The following is an 8,932-nucleotide window of genomic DNA, read 5'->3' on the forward strand; positions in this document are numbered from 1 at the left end:
TTCATATATTCAGTCTCCTGTATTGATATAAAACAACTTTGTCATCTGAAATTGGACTATAGGTTTTGGACGATTGTAAAACATTACTGTTTGTCTATGATGAACTGGACATACAAAAAATAACCATAACAATCAACCAAAACAATCAACTTCTATAAATACCAAAAAAATAGACTACGTCAGACAACGATTTATTAGCACGTCACATAGACGTTGCGCACGATGTTGGTTCTACTTTGCGTTTCGCGACTTTCCTAAAAATAAGGCAATTTCGACGATTTCAGGTTTCAAGCATATTATTGATGAGGTCAATTTACTGTTATGAATTTGGTAACCGTTTTCGGTTTGTTTGAAAAAAATGCTTAGTTTACAAATAAATCTGAAAGTGGTCGTATAGATATTTAAAAAAAAAAAAATGAATATTCATTTACAGGAGTTGTCAGTCTTTCCAGGCCATAATTGATAATTTTCCTTTCGCCAGCAGTTCGCATTTATGAATCCGATACATTAATTTCCAAATTTACACAGATTTATTTTTAATATAAATTAGATTTTGAATTCATATTCTCCTATTTTTTTCAGATTTATACATTTGTACATACTCCTGTTGTTGCATTTCTTCCCGTTTCCGTTTCCTTTCTATATTTTATCATTCCCGATGCTTTCTTTGTCGCAAAATATTTATCAGACCATTTTCAAAAATAACATTTTCCGAATTACGGTTTCAATGATATTGATTTGGCTTTAACACGCGAATAACTACAAATGTATAACAATAGCAATATTCTTGTGAAGTTTTATGATGATCGGAGAAAAAATGTGGTATTTTAAATTTCGGTTCCTTTTTTTCTTTTATTTTAAGTTTAATGTGATGAATTTAATCAGAAATCACTATATGTTTATCGAACTGACCAATCTACGTATTTATTTTTATGCTAATTTATAGCAAAATGGAATTGGTACCAACATCGTGCGCAACGTCATAATTATTAAATGGTTTTATCAGCTAAACATTGCAGGTTACGAGGAAACGTAAACATACTATTGGAAATCTTAATTCGAGATAAGCATGCCAAAGTGGCAGATATTCCACCTTATTATTCATATTTATTTAAAGGATTTTATTCTAATGACACGTGCCCGTTATTAGTGTTTTTAAAGAGTGCTCGAATATCGCAAGTATACGCACTCAAATGTCGTAAGTATACCCACTCAAATGTCGTGAGTATACCCACTCGAATGTAATAGATATGCCCATTCAACTGTCGTCAAGTGTACCCGCTCGAATGACGTAAGTGTACCAACTAGGATGTATTCCGCACATTCCCCACTCGAATCTCATAGGTACACCCACTCGAATGTCGTAAGAATTATTCACTCGAATGTCGCGTAAGTATACCCACTCGAATGTCGTATGCATATGTGTATCCACTAAATTGTCGTAAGTATACCCTTTCGTATGTCGTAAGTATATCCACTCGTATTTATTTATTAAGTACATTACCCACTCGAATGTCGTAGGTATACCCACTCGAATGTTGTAAATATACCAAGTCGAATGTCGTAAGTATATACACACTGAATTTCGTAAGAATACCCACTAGAATGTTGAAGTATATACGTACTGAAATTTCGTAAGTATACCAACTCGAATGTAGTAAGCATATATACACACAAGAATGTCATAAGCATATATACACACTCAAGTTTCGTAAGTATACCCACTCGAATGTCGTAAGTTAATACACACTCAAATATGGTAAGTATACCCACTCGAATGTCGTAAGTATATTGACTCTCAAATTTCGTAAGTACATACACACTCAAATTTCGTAAGTATACCCACTCGAATGTCGTAAGTATATACACACTCAAATTTCGTAAGTATATCCACTCATATTTCGTAAGTATTCCCCCTCGAATGTCGTAAGTGTATATACACTCAAATTTCCTAAGTAAACCCACTCGAATGTTGTAAGTATAAACACATTCAAATTTCGTAAGTATACCCACTCGAATATCGTAAGTATAAACACACTCAAATGTCGTAAGTATACTCACTCGAATGTGGTAAGTATATACACACTCAAATATCGTAAGTATACCCACTCGAATGTCGTAAGTATGTTAACACTCAAATTTCGTAAGTATATTCACACTCAAATTTCGTAAGTATACCCACTCGAATGTCGTTAGTATATACACTCAAATTTCGTAAGTATATCCACTAAAATTTCGAAAGTATTCCCCCTCGAATGTCGTAAGTATATACACTCAAATTTCGTAAGTATATCCACTAAAATTTCGAAAGTATTCCCCCTCGAATATCGTAGGTATATACACACTCAAATTTCGTAAGTATACCCACTCGAATGTCGTTAGTATATATACACTCAAATTTCGTAAGTATACCCACTCGAATGTTGTAAGTATATACACACTCAAATTTCGTAAGTACATGTTTACCCAAATAATCTCTGTTGGAAGTACAGAAACATAAGTATAGGCCAAATGATCTATAGGTTTTCAAGGTATTTCATCTAATTTGTGTTCGCTGTAGGTACATTTATATAAAAAAAAATCCTGAATTTAAAAAAAAAGGAGAGATAAATAAAAAAATAAGGACATTCGTAACCGAAAAGAAGAATTTTTGATAAAAAAAAATACTACAAAAATATTGAATAAATAAATTCAGCACTGTGTAAACCTATTAAAACACTTCTACAAGGACCTCATTGATCGAGAAAACAATACAGTTATTATTGTCGTCAATGCCATGGTTGATAAAACTCATTTCATGTGTATTCAATTACTAATTTATGTTTTAATTTATAATCGACGATAACAAACAGGAACAATCGATTGCAAACATGAACTGAAGTGGTATGTTAACAAATAAACTTATTGAAAATCTATATAGATTTCTACAACATTATAATGATTATTGTTTACCAAACCCTCACGTCGTTTAAACATCCTCGGTCTGATAACTGTACAAACAAATTGAAAGGTATTTCGCTTTTCACATTTGTTGGCATTGAAAGTAAGACGTGCATACAATAGCTGTCCTAGATTTGGGAAAAAGGGGTGAGATTGAGCGCTCATAAACATGTTTAACACCGCCACATTATTTATGTGCCTGTCCCTAGCCAGGGGACTGTAGTTCAATGGTTGTCGTTGGTTCATGTTTTGGTGGGTTCCTTGATGCTCATTATCAAGTTTTCTGTGTTGTTTTTCGTGGACTGTTGTTTGTCTTCGGTTCGGATTTCGTTTTTGCCATGACATAAATTTTACAGTTGGTTTTCGACTTATACGTTCAACAATCCCTTTGGTATGTCCGCCTCTCTTTTTAATTAAAACCAGTGCATTATTTTATTTTATTTGAATTGTCATTGCTCATTTAAACACAAACATGGTTTCTAGTGTGCAGGAACTGTGATAAAAGATCTCAAATGCTCGTTAAATGCAAAAGACTACTAGTACATAAATGGTTTCTGGTGTAACTGGAGGAATGTGAACCAATCTCTCATATAGTTACCCCTGCCTATTCCTTTTAAATACCACAATGAATTAACCTTGTAAACCTACATTCCAACCACTTTCGCATCAAACCATTTAGTGGTAAACGGTCACTTAATATTGTCGGGATCTTTTAAAGCAGACAACTGGTATACGATATGGGTTTATCTTGATTTACTTCTTCGCTTTTTAAGTCATCATTGCAACATCTTGCAGTCACACACAATAACAGAAGGTAGTAATTGAGAAAGACAAAAGACTCGATGTAGCTTTTTGGTAAGTGAGCTTGTTTATCTTCGGGTTTTTTTTGTAGTGCATTTGACAAATTTGTCTGTACACGAATCTACATATTTTCTTTTCTATGATTATCCAAGATACACCCGAGTTTAAAAATTGCCTCTGAATCGAAATTTGTTCAGTTTTACAATTTTTTTTATTTTCAACGATGGTTTGTGGAAACAAAATTCAGGCAATTATGCTTTATTCCTCACACATCATACATGTAATCCCATTTGGACACTGAATCCAAGACACACATTAAAGGGGCATTAGCTACGAGATTTGAAAAAAAATTGATATGATTTGTTTGTTTTAAACATTAGTAAAAGTGAAATAATGAAATACAAATTCACTTTTAGCAGCCAATTTGGTTCAATTTTGTCAAAATAAGCAAAGAAACACCGGTGATGAATTATTTACTTGCAAGTGAATAATTCGATCTCATTGAATCCGTATTAATGTGACCTTCAATTTCACCCATTAGCTAAAGATTGGTTGCGCATGTATTAGTCATGTTCAGCTATTAAAAGGAAAAGAATGTCAACATTGAAAGTGAAACAAAGGTGAACCATTTCGTTGACTGATTCGATCCACAAATACATTTTTATACAGGTAAAAACGATAACTAACTTATTTTTTAAAACATGAAATCAAACAGAACTAGAAAAAAATCCTATTGCACGAGGACGCTAATTATTTATGTTTATATTTATGTTTATATCGGGTTATGAGACCGTCGGCAGGTCATCTCGATAGTTAATAAGATGTCGTCTAGGCTAAAATACTCACGAAATTCTGATATATTTTATAGAGTACATGCATTGTTAACTGTTTATTTCAGACTCATTGTAATTTGGATATACGTTTTAGTGTGTTATAAATCAAATATGAGAATTTGAGTAAAATCGATGAAGATGAATTTGACAGCTAATGCCCTTTTAAACTATCCAGCACGTTGTTAGTTTAGCGCGATCTAAAACCCGGGTTTTAGTCGTTCGAAAGTGTATGGTGGTACCAAGTCAAGATTACGACAGTCAGCACAGTAATAGCGAAGGTCTGAATGAACGAAGACTGGGGTCTTCAATTCTGTTTTCGTTCATTTTATTAGTCCATTTTCTCTCTTCTGTATATTTATGACAATAAACCAAAACCAAAATAGATAAACAAAACAATATTGGGACACTGTTAACAGGTTGAATTGGTGCCTATCAGTTTCACCATCAATATCATTCTTTTGTTTTTAATTGTTTTAAAAGTCTCTATATATATCATGTTTTGATATATTAATTTATTATTAAGAGTTTACAGTTACCCTCAACTCTATTGGCTTTGACATGGCGGCGATGTTTTATTGGTGGAAGCCGGAGTGCCCAGAGAGAACCACCGACCTTCGACCGGAAAACTGATAATACTAGTCAATTAAAATTGGAGTCAAACGTTCTAGATCTAATTCGGTACTATTGACAGCTGACAGGCTAATAATACAGTAGTTTATTACTTATAAAAATATCGTAAGTGTTCCACGGAACCAGGTGTCTCGCCTACTTTTGCTGTGGTCTATGTTTTCAGTGTGATAGGGGAATGCATATAATAGATTAAAAGTTAATGAAATAAAACGTTTGAAATGTATTAAAAAAGTTATGCTTGTTAAAAATGAAAACAGTATGCAATCAAATCTATAGATTTATAAAATTTTCCTCTTGATACTATCTTTTGATTGTAAGAAGCTTCTGTCCACGTTTGGTAAAAATCCAGGATGGTTTATGAATCTAATAAATGTTTTAAAAACTTTGAGTGCAGACTGTGTGTAATGTTAACTGGAAGAAGAACTAAGTCCTTTTATAAGTAATATACGGAAAAACAGGAAATAAATGTTTACAAAATTTTCTTCTAGATACTAGCTTTTGAGCATAAACAAGCTTCTGTTCAATATTGGTACAAATCCAGGATAGTTTAAGAAAGTTAATATATTTTTTAAAACTTTAACCACAGAGTGAATGTAATGTTAACTGGCAGAAAAACTAAGCCCATTTATAAGTAAAATACGGATAGACAGGATTTTTTTTTACAAAACTTACTTCTGGATACACTCTTATGATCATAAACAAGCCTCTGTCCAAGTTTGGTAGAAATTCCAGGATAGTTTAAGAAAGTTATTAAAATTTCAAAAACTTTAACCACGGAGAGAATGTAATGTTAACTGGCAGAACAACTAATTATAGTATACAAGGGGTACAATCAAAATCACGTGATGGATATACACACACCGGAAGTAACAGTCGAGCAGACCGCTTGAAAGGTAAGTAGTCGTATTTACTTGTTTATATCAATAAAATTTAATAAATAAGGTAGTGCACCGAATGTCGGAGACTATCTAGTTTTGAAATACACAATTATCCTTGCTGGAAAGCGTGAAGTTAATGCTAACACTTCGACACAGTTCCAAAATTTCACCAGATAACTGTGTCGAAGTGTTTGCAATAACTGCACGCTTTCTAGCAAAAACAATTGTGTATTTTAAAACTACATACTATCCGACATTCGGTGTGCCAACTTATTAATGAAAATTTAATTGATATAAACAAGAAAATGCAACTACTAACCTTTCAAGCGGCGAGTTCGACTTTAACTTCCGGTGTGTGTCTATCCATCACGTGATTTTGATTGTACTACTTGGTATAACTAATCGCCGTATTTGAATATCTAAAATTAGACAACGCGTGACCGAACGACGCATGGATTAAACTAGTGCGCAGCATAGTTTAAGAAAGTTATTGAAATTTTAAAAACTTTAACCACGAAGTGAATGTAATGTTAACTTGGAGAACAACTAAGTCCATTTATTAGTAAAATACGGATAAACAGAAATTTATAGTCCCTAGTGTTGACAGTGGGTTACTTGCCAATATTTGTCCATATTTTGAGTAAGAGCCGATGTGAAGTTTTCTATAATTTTGATATAATTTGTCCCAAAAGATGTCAAACACACTGTAAAAATTTCATTGAGAAAGCGCAAGTGGGATTTTTTTAATTTTCATTTATGTTCTAAAAGAAATGCACTACGAAATAATTGTGGTCTCGGATCAGAGTGAATATTTGTGAACGCCGCCGACGACGACAACGACTACGACGACGACGCCGACGGAATGTAGGATCGCTATGTCTCGCTGTTGCGACAAATGTCGCAGGCTCGACAAAAAGATGTGGTGTGATTGCCAACTCTTCACAAGAGACTAAATGACACATGTGATTAACAACTATAATAGGTCACCGTACGGTCTTCAGCAATGAGCAAAGCTCATACCACATAGTCAGCTATAAAATGCCCCGAAATTAATGACAAATGTTAAACAATTCAAACGAGAAAACCAACGGCCTGATTTATGTACAAAAAATGTAACACATCAACAAACGACAACCACTGAATTACAGGCTCCTGACTTGGGACAGGCACATACATACAGAATGTGGCGGGGTTAAACATGTTAGCGGGATCCAGGCCCTCCCCTAACATGGGACAGTGGTGTAACGGTACAATATAAGAACGAACTTTAAAAATCAGTTGAAAAAGGCTCATCAGACGGATACAAATAGAAATACATCTAACAAAAGCACAAAGTGGACGTGGCCGGGTACTTGTACATCCCAACAACAAAAAGACACTATGTACAGATCTGAGAGTACTCGCAGTTACTGACAGCTAGTTCAAAGCCGATAACAACTAATAAAAAACATCATGCAAATAAGACTAAATTAGACCACTTGTCCACCGATCGAGACATCTTAATTTTATTTTGAACCAGAGACATATAATATAAATGTTCAAATGTCCGCTTTGAACAACCTTTTTTATTAAATTTTAAAGATGTTCTGATCAGATTTTTTGTTGTTGTTTGGTTTTTACCTCGAATAAAAAAAAACTACTTTAAACCGGGAGCAAAAGAAAAACCAAAGAGAAGCGCATCTTTGTCTTTAGTATAGGCTATGTTTCTATACTACTGTACTTTGTTTTACGAGAATAAAAATACATGTCATGCCATGGCATTCAAATCCACGAGACAAAAGTATGAAATTTTCTGATACCTAGTATAGGTCAATGCCTTTCATCATACCCTTAATGACCTAGGCTGGCTATTTAAACATTAAACAGCCTAGCGATATTAAGACTATTTATCTAAAGTTGTTAAAATATATACCCACTGAATTAAAATCATTAATTGTTTTTTTTTTTTGATACATTCTTATGTTCAAAGTAGACCTTAACACCGATGTAATGAATGATTGTTGTATGTTTACACTAGAACAATTAATTTACATTACCCTGCAATTGGCCAACCAAATAACAGGTATACAAATAATTTTTTGCTTTATTTGTACAAATAAAGTGTCCTGTTATCCCGCTTCCATGTTGAGCAAGTGGTAATATGGATATTTCTTTTTGCATACCAGTTCATTTTAGGGTCCTCTTCGCGGTCCGCGTTAAAACTATTTGGATTTCTTTGAGAAATTAGAGACAATGCATTTGATTTTACTAACTAAACTTTCAAGTGTTGGGAGTCAATTTCAGGATAAAACAATATATGTAAATTGTCGGAAAATATAACTCGCTACAAGCCTCGCTTTTCGTCCTGTTTCTTAAACTCATACAAACAAATTTTATATTTTCCGACAATGTTCATATATTGTATATTTATCCATTTATAGCTTCAAACATAGAACTTTAAATAAAGGATACCACATACACGACATAGGGAATTTTAATATATTAAAATAATTCTGTCTCATATCTTCATGATATTGGCTTACATCTAAAAATGACAATGAAGGTCGTTTGAGATCAAAACTTAATTAAAGACAAAAGGGATGATTTCAGCTTTCCATGCAATTGTTAACTTTCCATTTCTATGTATAGCAACATCCTTGCAGCGCCTGAATAATGATAATATATCTATTACGTTGATACGACATTCAGAGTTTGCGTTTCCTATAATGATTTCCTTAACAGAGAGTTGCTGCTTACAAAAAAGTTATTGAACCATGCAAGGGTTCATTGAAGTGGTAGTCATTCTTTTGAAAGTTTTACGGACACCATCACGAGTTGTTTGACCGTAATGGGATATCTTTAGGCCCAGAT

Source organism: Mytilus trossulus, chromosome 14 (assembly GCF_036588685.1).
Source record: "Mytilus trossulus isolate FHL-02 chromosome 14, PNRI_Mtr1.1.1.hap1, whole genome shotgun sequence".
NCBI lineage: Eukaryota > Metazoa > Mollusca > Bivalvia > Mytilida > Mytilidae > Mytilus > Mytilus trossulus.